General features: G+C 46.9%; 1 protein-coding gene across 2 annotated transcripts in view; it reads right to left on the bottom strand.

Moving 5' to 3' along the window:
- The window catches only part of ENOX1 (ecto-NOX disulfide-thiol exchanger 1), a 662,946-nt gene that overhangs the window by 148,618 nt on the left and 502,163 nt on the right, over positions 1–12,165 (bottom strand). The gene's annotated exons all lie outside the window — the stretch shown is intronic.

Consider the following 12,165-nt stretch of genomic DNA (forward strand, 5'->3'; position numbering starts at 1 on the left):
AGAAGCAGAAGAGGTGGCAAGAACACACAGAACTATACAAAAAAAAGCTTAATGACCCAGATAACCACAATGGTGTGATCACACACTTAGAGCTAGACATTCTGGAGTACGAAGTCAAGCAGGGCTTAGGAAGCATCACCAGGAACAAAACTACAGGAAGTGATGGAATTCCAGCTGATCTGGATTCTAGCTATTTCCAATCCTAAAAGATGATGCTGTTAAAGTGCTGCACTCAATATGCCAGCAAATTTGGAAAACTCAGCGGTTGCCACAGGACTGGAAAAGGTCAGTTTTCATTCCAGTCCCAAAGAACGGCAATGCCAAAGAATGTTCAAACTACCACACAACTACACTCATCTCACACGCTAGCGAAGTAATGCTCAAAATTCTCCAAGCGAGGCTTCAACAGTATGAACTGAGAAAATCCAGATGTTCAAGCTGGATTTAGAAAAGGCAGAGGAATCAGCGATCAAATTGCCAACATCCATTGGATCACAGAAAAAGCAAGAGAATTCCAGGAAAACATCTACTTCTGCTTCATTTACTATGATAAAGCCTTTGACTGTGTGAATCACAACAAAATGTGGAAAATTCTTAAAGAGATGGGAATACTGGACCACTGTACCTGCCTGCTGAGAGACCTCTATGCAGGTCAAGAAACAACAGTTAGAACTGGACATGGAACAACGGACTGGTTCCAAATTGGGAAAGGAGTATGCCAAGGCTGGATATTGTCACCCTGCTTATTTAACTTATATGCAAGTACATCATGCAAAATGCTGGGCTGGATGAAGCACAAGCTGGAATCAAGATTGCCAGGAGAAATATCAATAATCTCAGATATGCAGATGGCACCACCCTTATGGCAGAAAGCAAAGAAGAACTAAAGAGCCTCTTGATGAAAGTGAAAGAGGAGAGTGAAAAAGCTGGCGTCAAACTCAACATTCAAACAATGAAGATCATGGCATCCAGTCCCATCACTTCATGGCAAATGGATGGGGAAACAACGGAAACAGTGACAGACTTTATTTTCTTGGGCTCCAGAATCACTGCAGATGGTGACTGCAGTCATGAAATTAAGACGCTTGCTCCTTGGAAGAAAAGCTATGACCAACCTAGACAGCATATTAAAAAGCAGAGACATTTCTTTGCTGACAAAGGTCCATCTAGTCAAAGCTATGGTTTTTCCTGTAGTCATGCATAGATGTGAGAGTTGGACTATAAAGAAAGCTGAGTGCCGAAGAACTGATGCTTTTGAACTGTGGTGCTAGAGAAGATTCTTGAGAGTCCCTTGGACTTCAAGGAGATCCAACCAGTCAATCCTAAAGGAAATCAACCCTGAATATTCACTGCAAGGACTGATGCTGAAGCTGAAGCTCCAATACTTCAGCTACCAGATGTGAAAAGCTAAGTCATTAGAAAAGTCTCTGATGCTGGGAAAGATTGAAGGCAGAAGGGGATGACAGAGGATGAAATGGTTGGATGGCATCACCGACTCAATAGACAGGAGTTTGAGCAAGCTCCAGGAGACGGTGAAGGACAGGGAGGCCTGGTGTGCTGCAGTCCATGGGGTCGCAAAGAGTCGGACACGACTGAACAACAATAATGAAGGGGCAAGAAGCTGCACTGAGCCCTCTCCAAAAGCATACTGAGAAAACTGAAAGACACTAAGGAACAGTCTCAGAGTCTGCAAAGAGGGCCCCTGTTCTCACCTGTCTGCCAGACTGCAACTGATCCCTCTTGTGCGTCCTCAGTACGTGCTTTCATCTATTAAGAAAATCTGTCCTACTTCTGTTTTATCACTGTTGTTGAATAAATGCCTCGACTGGGAAAGCTCAAGGTGGGGCTGGGTGTGAGCTTTTAGGGATCTAGGAGGGGCAGAGGGCTTCGGGGTACCCTGGGAGGGCAAGGAGGGCCAGCAAGCCCGCGTGGCTGAGGCCGCAGCTCCACCTCTCAGCAGCCGCGCGGCCTGCAGAAACCTCCCCCAGTTTGAATCCCTTGGTCAAGAGAGGTGGACCAGTCAGCCCCGCGCATCCTTCCTACCGCTGCCGTCCCACCACACAGAGGCCCGCAAACTTCTTGCAAAGGGACAAATGGGTTCCCGGCTCACATGCCGACCTGCTAGAGCGGGGCCGGCCCACCTGAGCCGCCTAGCTCCTCCAACAGAGCTCTCCCGCCGCCCGTGGCCACGCTCTTACCAGCCTCACGGGACGGTATCCTTTCTTTGAGCACACATACTAACCTGCACTGTCTTCTCAGTTGCACAGAAAGTTAAGGACACGTCATCTCGGCCTTCAAGGAACTTTCCTGACCCCTCACTTTCCCTCAGATCTAATGTGCAAGTTCCGTGGCTTTAAAAGGTCTTTGGTGAAAGATATTTCTTTTACACGTGTGATTCTTTCCAAAGGAGCTCAGAGACTGTTTCCTCACAGAAGCCCCCCTGATTTCTCCTCCTCTTCCCCTCCCCCTTGCCCTGGGCAGTGGCTTCTTCCCCAGAACCTGCAACTGGGCTCGGATCAACGGGGGGAAGGCTTTCATCCTGAGTGCCCGAGAGTTACATGTAATACTTCCTGAACTTCTGTGTTTCACGCAATATTTGTATGTCAATTCTTCAAATCTAGCCCTCTAAAATTCTTCATTGTTCCAGAGTGTGAGACTTAACTTCTCTCTCATCTGTTGCTATCCTTACATTTTAAAAGAAATGCCAATATTATAGTGTATTACTTCAGTGAAGTGAAGTTGCTCAGTCGTGTCCAATTCTTTGCGATACCATGGACTGTAGCCTACCAGGCTCCTCCATCCATGGAATTTTCCAGGCAGGAGTACTGGAGTGGGTTGCCATTTCCTTCTCCAGGAGATCTTCGCAACCCAGGGATCGAACCCAGGTCTCCCGCATTGCAGGCAGACGCTTTACCATCTGAGCTACCAGGGAAGCTGTGTATTACTTAACCAACCATATATATAGGTACAGGTACGGCTTCTCGGGTGGTGCAGTGGTTAAGAATCCGCCTGCCAATGCAGGAGAAGCAGGAGACCTGGATTCTATCCCTGGGTCAAGGAAGACCCCTCCTGGAGAAGGAAAATGGCAACCCATTCCAGTGTTCTTGCCTGGAGAATCCTGTGGACAGATGAGCCTGGTGGGCTACATGGGGGTCAAAGCCAGACATGACCGAGCACGCATAGAAAGACAGACCAACAGACAGACAGATGGACGCCATACCAAAAAGGCTCAACTCAGTTCTGGCAAGTTTCTAGAACCGGCTGCTGTCCGCTTTGCTGTCCTGTGAAACAGAAAACTGTGCTCATCCTTGACTGGGAAGTTATTACAGAAGATATTGTCTCTGGATATTTTCTCCCCTAGAGCAAAGAGATTTTTCTTCTTTTTTTTTTTTTTTTAATGAAATGTATGTTTGCAGCTCTGACAGCACTGGCAAATACAGCCATCTGTGTACTTTTGAGGAGAAGCAGAAAACCTGGCGAGTCGCTAAGGTAGTCACGGGGAACTTCCTTCCCAAGGAGGCACAATAGCGATGATGACCACAAACGTGGGAAACATCTTAACACTTCATAAAAGTCTTTTTTTTCCGAAAGCAGGGGACACAGGAGCCAAATTTCCCTTGGTGGAAAAAAAAAAAAGTGAAAAGTTTGGCTCAGAAGTTCCAGAGGAGGAAATGATTTCAGAGAAAGCCTTTTAGGCGGGAGAAATGTGGACGAGGACGCCAATCTGCCTGAAAGGGGTGGGGGTCGAGGTTTAGAGGGAGATCAGACACCCCTCACATTTCACTGCAGCCCTCGGCGCTACCTGGCACTTAATAGGGACCCAGTAAATATCGTGGATGGGTGTCATCACTCATTCAGATGCCGGAGGCTTTTACGATCTCAGTCAAGAAAACAGATGAGAGCGTGCCAGAGGAGATGCAAGGTGCAGCCTCTCTGATATGAATTTTGGCCGGTCCACAGTCACACATGATCTCAGGGAGCAAATGCGGCTTAAATTTCACAGTGCCACCTGGAGCTGTAACCCTGCAGCTGGGCAGAATTGGGACAGCGCGGGTCGGGGTCACCCTCCGATCCCCTGTTCTGTGATCAGCTCAGGAGCCACTGACATCCTGGCTGCGTCCTGGCGGGTGCTGGCTGTGTGCAGACATTCAGGGACATTCCGGGCCGAAGCTGTTGATACAACACATGCACACGTGCGTGGTCACTTGTGCCCAACTTCGTGACGCTGTGGACTGTAGTCCGCCAGCCTCCGCTGTCCACAGGGCTTCCCAGGCAAGAATACTGGGGTGGGTTGCCATTTCCTACTCCAGGGGATCTTCCTGGCCCAGGGATTGGACCCTCCTCCCCCGTCTACTGCATTGGCAGGAGAATTCTTTAGCACTGGGTCACCTGGGAAGCCTGTTGACATGATAAAGACAGCTGGATTTTCAGAGTGGGAAGAGACAATCCTACCGGATCGTCTGGTCAAACACTTTCCCCACAGAGATGATAAAACAAGACTCAAGGAGCTTCAAGATCTTTCCTAAAGTCACCTGCCTAACTTATGATCAAGCTGGGACTAGAATCAGGATCTCCTGGTGCCTGGTTGAAAGTTTTTTCACTGTTTTTGAAATCTAAGATGAGGTTGATGACATTTCCTATCATAAAGGTACAAAGCAAATTTGCATGATGGTTCCAACCTTTTCAATCAGCAGGTTAAAACAATAACAGTGCTATAATACTACTTCTACAAGATGTTCAACTAACGTACACTCTGTGTATTTCATTAGAGCAAAGTCAGATGAGATCATGGCTTACCTCAAAATCCACCATTGAGAATGAGTTTTAGGTTAACAGGCTCCACTGCAATTTCCAATCTTCAGTTTCGTCTACCATCTCTGATCAACAACCAACACTTGTACTGAGGTGCTTACAAGAATCATGTCTGGAAGGGGTACAGTGAGGTGGGAAAAGAGAACGGCAGATGGACTCTGTCTTTGGTTAGCCTAAAATCGTGCTAGAGGTAAAAACCAAACCTCCAGAACCTGATTCTTAGAAAATCATCGCATGCTCAAGTTGACAGTATCGACAAGCGCCACAGAAGGGAGGAGAGAGGGTGGTGGTTATGTGTAGAAAAGACAGGAAAAGTGCATGGAGGAGGTGTGATAGGAGCTTCGGTTCTTATCGGACAAGAGACAGGGAGGAGGTCCAAGTGTGGAGGTGAGCAAGAGGGTTGCACTAGAGGCAAAGACTTCCTTTTCTAACCATGATGTAGCATTTCTATTTTGTGTGATGTAAGCACGCTTCTTTACCCCCACCTGCAAACTATAAATTCATATTTATAACATCCTCCTCTGATCATTTTCAGCTTTCATAAACACGTATCACACAAAGAAAGTGAACTATCTGAGAAACCAAGAGTCTTGGTTTCTAAGCTACCCACAGATTGCTAAATGGTGGGGGCCCAAGGGGTCTGCTCTCAGAACCTCAGTCTCCTCTTCTCTAAAATGAGAAGGTTTGGGCCGACAAGTGTCTGAAGTCTCCTCCAGGTCTGATACTCAACAATTTCTACTTTTCTGTTCTGCTCATGAATATTTATGGCATGTACTCTTTATTTTTTTAACTTTATTTTTTTATTGGGGTAGAGCCAGTTGGGGGCTTCCCGGGTAGCTCAGTTAGTAAAGAATCCGCCTGCAATGCAGGAGAGACCCCGGTTTGATTCCTGAGTTGGGAAGTTCCCCTGGAGAAGGGATAGGCTACCCACTCCAGTATTCTTGGGCTTCCCTGGTGGCTCATATGGTAAAGATTCCACCTGCAAATGTGGGAAACATGGGTTTGATTTCTGGGTTGGGAAGATCCCCTGGAGGAGGGCATGGCAACCCACTCCAGTATTCTTGCCTCGAGAATCCCATGGACAAAGGAGCCTGGGGGGCTACAGTCCAAGGGGTTGCCAAGAGTCAGACACAACTGGGCAATTAAGCACGTACACAGAGCCAATTAGCAATGCTGTGATAGTTTCAGCTGAAAGGGGAAGGGACTCAGCCATATGTACACATGTATCCATTCTCCCCCACACTCCCCGCCCACCCCGGCTGCCACATACCATGGAGCAGAGTTCTCCTGCATTACAGGCAGATTCTTCACCACTGAGTGACCAGGGAAGCCCTCCACGATGGCACGTCTTCTTAATATCACTAAGCCCTTCTCCATCACCATCTGCTTCCTGTTTGCCTTTTCCCCACCTTTCTCCCTTCCCCGTCTCCTCTCTCACCGAGAAGTGTGCTGGGAAAGTCCCAGAGTGGCATGATCATGGAGTGTTTAAATTTTCATCAGACGTGTGTGTGTGTGTTGTAACAAGGCATGCACAATTGATCATCTTGGCATGCATATTAATAATTGAGGGCTGTAGAACATGCTTCCTCAACTTTATAAACAGTTTCTCTCTGAGCTTTGAAATGACAAGCTTTGCTCGTAACTGAAAAACTGAACGCAGGCAGGCCTATGGGGAGTTTCCTCTGAGGTATTAATGTTTAAAAAGCGAAGAAGATCAAAACCTGGAAGTCTCTCAGTTGGGAAACCAGGAGGAGTTTCTGCCCAATGGGCAGGTTACGAGATGACATAAAGACGAGAAAAGGATGATGTGAGAATAAAATGACATAAGGATGAGATGATTCACCTGTACTGAATTGCTTTTTTCCCTTTCTTTATATCTAGTAAATGAGAATCTATCCAGCTGGCCTTGAAAAGAAGGGAAAGACCCAGGGGCCCCAGCAGGATAAAGGAGGCTCTCATCTAAACATCTCTGAAAACTGCACATTCATGGTCAGAGGTGGAAAATGATCCAAAATAGGAGTGGATGCTGTACTCCTCAGACTCTTGGTTGGGTTTAGCTGCCACCCTTTGACACTCTACACCAGGGCCCAGATGGAAACAATGCCTATTGGATTATAGTTACTTAGCCCACCCTGGGGTGAAGGCCAGAGATAGGAAGAAAGTCAGAACTTAAATAAATGTTGGCAGAACTGAATACCAACAAAGCTAGAAGGTAACTGCTGGCCTCTGATGCAGACCTTGAAATAAATCACAACTTTACATTATTACTCATGGCTCTTGATTTTTTTCCCCTTTGAGCAAATGCTATTTGTTCAAATATGAAAACAAGGACAAATGTGATCAGCAAAGCAAGGAGATACATGCATTCAACTCAGCTTAATGGACTGACATTCTATGGAATTTCCCCTTCCCTATTCAACAAAATCTATATAGGCATCCACACTTTTACTGCACTTGGCCTTTGTAATGTACCTGAATTTTCCTGGAAGTTGTTAGGTGGACCCCGCCTTCAATGCCAGGCCAACTCCACTTACTGTAAGAAGTTAGTTCAGCAATAGACCTGCTTCCAAACTACCTGTGAACAACTCCCCTGCGATTTGGCTTTCTAATGGAGAGGCTCCCATGGAATGCTAGGACAACAGTGGGGATCTTTTAAGTGGGAGGAAGACACTGCCAAATAACCAGAATTTTTCCAGCCACTTTGCAGAGTGAAAGCTGAGATGTCATTGCTGAATCTTAGTGCTTTACAATGTTCATCTAATTCTAAAGGAGAAAGCCAAATGTGATTCTTGAGGTGTCTGCCAGGAATATTAAAGCCAATAAATGGGGGGTTTGACTGGTTCTGCTTTTGGAAAATTTGACAAGTATGAAGACTGCTGTGGACTTCAGTAGCTATTACCTTAGAGGCAGCTCTATGGATACCAAACTCAGCCTGAAGCCAGCTGGGGAAGCAGAAAATGTGGTGGAGACAGACAAACATTAACTCCACCAGATCTGAAACGAGATCTATTTCAAAATTCAAAGAAGGAGGACATGTACACATACCTACCATGTTAGCCAGGTTACTGCTAACATTTTCATGACAAATTTCATGTTAGAATTTGGATCCCTTTTGCATCTGGGGAATTGTCATCTTTGTAAAAGCACATAGAAATGACTGGAAAATTCTGGTTGTTCAGTGAGCTGTGCAATGTTCCTGTTCTATCTCAGAGGTTTAACTCCAGCTGAGGCTCACACTGAAAGGATCTGCCATCTTCAAGTCGCCCTCAAGGGTCCTGGCTATCGAGGATTCACTCGAAGGCCTCTTGGGCCTTCCGGCTGGGGCGTGGAGCGCTTGGATAGCCCTGGGGGCCGTCAGGTTCACCTGGGCTTTTCACTGTCTCTGTTGGCTGCTGAAATACTTCCAGGATCAAATTACAGGGTTAAGGAGGAACCTCTCAAATAGTAACAGGGAGATGGGGAGCGCACAGGCTGTCCGACAGTGACAAGTGGGAGATGTCAATGTGAACTTTGGTGTTTATTTTGCTGCCTCAACTGTCCTTATATCCTCTGTGACCAAGTCTGGTAAAATATAGCAATCTCCATCAAAAGCATAGCTGGCGAGCTCTTTATTCAATTTGTTTGATTACACATGCAAGGTGCAAACTCTACAGACAGGACTAACACTGATGACAGACTCTTCTAGGAGGTTCCTGGGAATGTCAGTTCACTGTTTCAGGCTTACTTCCTTCCATTGTTCTCATTCAGTCACTCACTCACTCACCCATGGAATATTTCTTGCATATTTCCACATCCCAGGCACCTGATATAGATCGGTGACTGAGAGACACATGTCTTTTCCTTTGTGACGCTTATAATAATAATCATAACCAGACAATTTGTTAAATTATACCCATTTGGATGGGCTTCCCAGGTGGTGCTAGTGGTAAAGAACCCAACCGCCAACACAGGAGACATCAGAGATGCAGGCTCCATCGCTGGGTCGGGAAGATCCCCCTGGAGGAGGGCATGGCAACCCACTCCAGTCTTCTTGCCTGGTGAATCCCATGGGCAGAGGAGCCTGGCAGGCTACAGTCCATGGGGTCACAAAGAGTCAGACACGACTGAGGTGACTTAGCATGCACCCATTTGGATAAGTGCTTTGAGGGACTGATGAAATATGAATGGCGAGCCTGTTAGGAGAGAGGAGAGCAGGAAGGCCTCTCTGATAGGATGGCCTTAGAGCCAGGACTGAAAGGATGTGAAGGATTCAAGATTGCAGACTGCAAGGATGAGAACATCAGACAGAGGGAACAGATGTGTAGAGGCTCAGAGATGGGAGGTAGCTTTCATGGGCTCAGCAGGAAAAAGGCCAATGGAGATGACGCCTCGTGAGTCGAGCGAAAGCTGACGCAGAAGAGGCAAGCACAGTGAGTTTGAGGCTTGAGAAGATGAATGTTATTTTAAGTGCAGTGGGAATCTACTCAAGGGATTTCAGCGGAGAAGATGTGCTCTGAATTATGTCAGATGATGTGTGAAAAATAGATTGAGCTGGAGTAAGGTGGAAAGGGAAGAATCACACATGGCAGAAACTGCAAAATGTCTGCCTGTAGCCATTCTTCGCTCCTTCCTTACTTGAACTCCAGTTTTATTCTGGAGGGCAACAGGTCCAGTCAAGAGTCTATTTCCCATTTTCCTTGCATAAATAGCTTGGCATGGCTACATGTAATAATTCTGCACAACAAGACATAAATGGAAGCCTGTTGGGGACTTTTTGGCAAGTTCTGCTTTTCTGCTTTAAAGGTGCAGCCCTTTTCTCCTCTCCTTTTTCTTCTGTGATTCCAGCTTGTAAAAAAAGAAGTGATGGCAGGAGCAACAGCAGCCCTCTTATCTAAGAAAACTAATAACGTCACAGAAACCTCAGGCCTGGCGGTCTTCAACTACCGGACCAGTGCCAACAAATCTGGGTTTCATTGTGCATAAAACGAAAACTCTCCATTTGTTAAGATCAATTTTTGGTCGGGGGTTTCTCTTACTCCCAGGTGGACACCATCATCATTCAGGCAGCCTGCACTTGAATGACTACAGTGAAAATGAAGAAAAGTGAGCCAGTTTGAATGTTGAAACAATGGGATTTCCTGATAGCCTAGATGGGCTTTGGTGGTGGGGGATGGTGGGTGTGAAAAGTACTCAACAGGATCTGAATCTGAGAATTAGTAAAATGGGAAGGAAAAACCCAAAGAGGGGCAGCTTTGAAGATTAAAAGCAAGAATTGAACTTTTGATATTGTACAGGTGAGGGGCCTAAGCAGTGTCTATGATAGTGATCTCCATTCCTATGATTTCCATGAGGCGGGATCTTCCTCCAAAACCCCTGGCTATGCTCTGGTCCTTCATTCTCTCCTTTTCAGGGAGGGAGAAAGTAAACCCGCCTTCCTTGACAGAATACAGTGGACCCTTGACTAACACAGGTTTGAGCTGTGAGGGTCCACTCACATATACCCTACTACAATACTACATGATCCATGCTCGGATACAGAACCCCTGACAGGGAGGCCCGGCTGTAAAGCTACACCCGGATTTTTCATCACACAGAGGCTCTGCACCCCGAACCCTTGTACATCACTCGAGGGTCACCTGTACTCATTCTCGTCAGCTTCTTCACATGTGATGTGGCACATACAGATACAGGCTCCATGGGAAGAAGCCTGTGGCCGGAAGCTCAACCCCCAGGTGAGCATCAGGAAGCCCACCACGGCTGCAGATCTCAGTTCTATGATCCAGTTCAGCCTCGATCAGGAGTAACAAGCTGGTGTTGGTATCCCCACCCCCTCTCTGTCTCTCAATGGTCTCACACCTCAGCCCGCTTCTACCTGTGTAAGGTTGGACATGTCCTAGTTCACTCAGCCACATGATCGCATGCTTGTTTTTAACAGGGGCTTCTTGCAAAAGATACCGCCAGAAAAAACGAAAGCCCTCCCCTATTCTAACGCCTTCCTATATTCCTTGTGAGAGTCAAGGATCGAATCTTCCCTACCCAGTGGGACGGTAAACTGCACAGGAATGAGGATTTATTTAAAACTGATGCTAGTAAGCAAAGGGTAATTGGTGATCATTCTACTATGCGAGTAGCTGGCTTCTTGCCACAACTTTGCAGAAACTGTATTATTAGAATTGGTGTGGCCTTTCCCACTCTCTGCTACAGTCCACCCTACTCCTCCTGCACCTACTAAATCCATTCTCTGTTTCTCTTCTTTACAGGGTGGTCAGAGTGTCAGTGTTTTTACCCTAGTTCTAGTAACCCAAACTTCAGAACTGCTGGGCATACACAGTCGGGTAAAAGGTCACTGCTCACCATCAGGGGATCTAGGGAAGGTGGTCTGACGGTGACCTCTATGAGATATACCAGTTCTATGGTTCCTATAAAGACAGGTGTCCTAGGTTGGTGTCATGCTGGATATCTGGTCACTTATCAGTTTACGTTTGGGAGTTATTTGACGCTGCAGCAAAAATGGTCTTTTGACAACAAAGTCAAATAAAACGCATTTACAGCGAGGCTTCTGGTTTTTCTTCCCCTTTTCTCTTTCCATCCCATCGGACACATTATTGCTGGAGTTTATAACGATGAAAGAGGTGATGGGTATTTTGGCATAGTGTATCACTGCAAATAGTACTTATGCTCAGAATGAGTAGGTAAATTGCATGTGTCGCCGGCCCGTGTGGGACCTTGCACCTGGTGTGGAATGGAGCGTGGCATTGTCACAGTGCCATTCAGTGGCTTTTACCAGGCGAGGGCACATCAGCAGCTGTGATGCACGCGGCCACAGATGCAGACAGAGCGCCCATAAAAAAAAAAAAAAAAAAAAAAAATCCGTCCTTTTTTTGAATAGAGCCCTGGGTAATTACCCTAACGACTGTTCTGTGAGAAAGCCCTGTTTACACCCTTTCATCAATTTAGGATCCAGACGGGAACAATCACCGGCATTAAGCGGTGAAGGCAATTTGCTTTTTCAATGAAGAAAGGACCAAAAAAAAAAAATAATAGTGCGGAAAGCTCTCTGCTCCTGAGTCGCCCGTGTTCACAGCCAAGGCTCACCTCACATAAAAAGGATGCTCAGAAGGAGTCTGTCTGACCTTCCTCCTAAGCAGAGCCCAAGGATAACGAGTGACAGTGTGTTCTGGGGCCGCTTCTGTCAGCGCAGGGAGGCCGTGGGGTCTGTGTGCTCAGCCCACGGGGGAGGGTGGCTGCCCTGCAGAGGGTCCAGCAGGCATGGGAGCATCTGTCCACCCCGCCCTGGGGCCCGGACGGGGTGTTCTGCGGAAAAGCTACAGAAACGTTGCTCACCTTGAGAAGTAAGCTCTCAGGGCGGGGTCC

This window comes from Dama dama, chromosome 30 (assembly GCF_033118175.1).
Source record: "Dama dama isolate Ldn47 chromosome 30, ASM3311817v1, whole genome shotgun sequence".
NCBI lineage: Eukaryota > Metazoa > Chordata > Mammalia > Artiodactyla > Cervidae > Dama > Dama dama.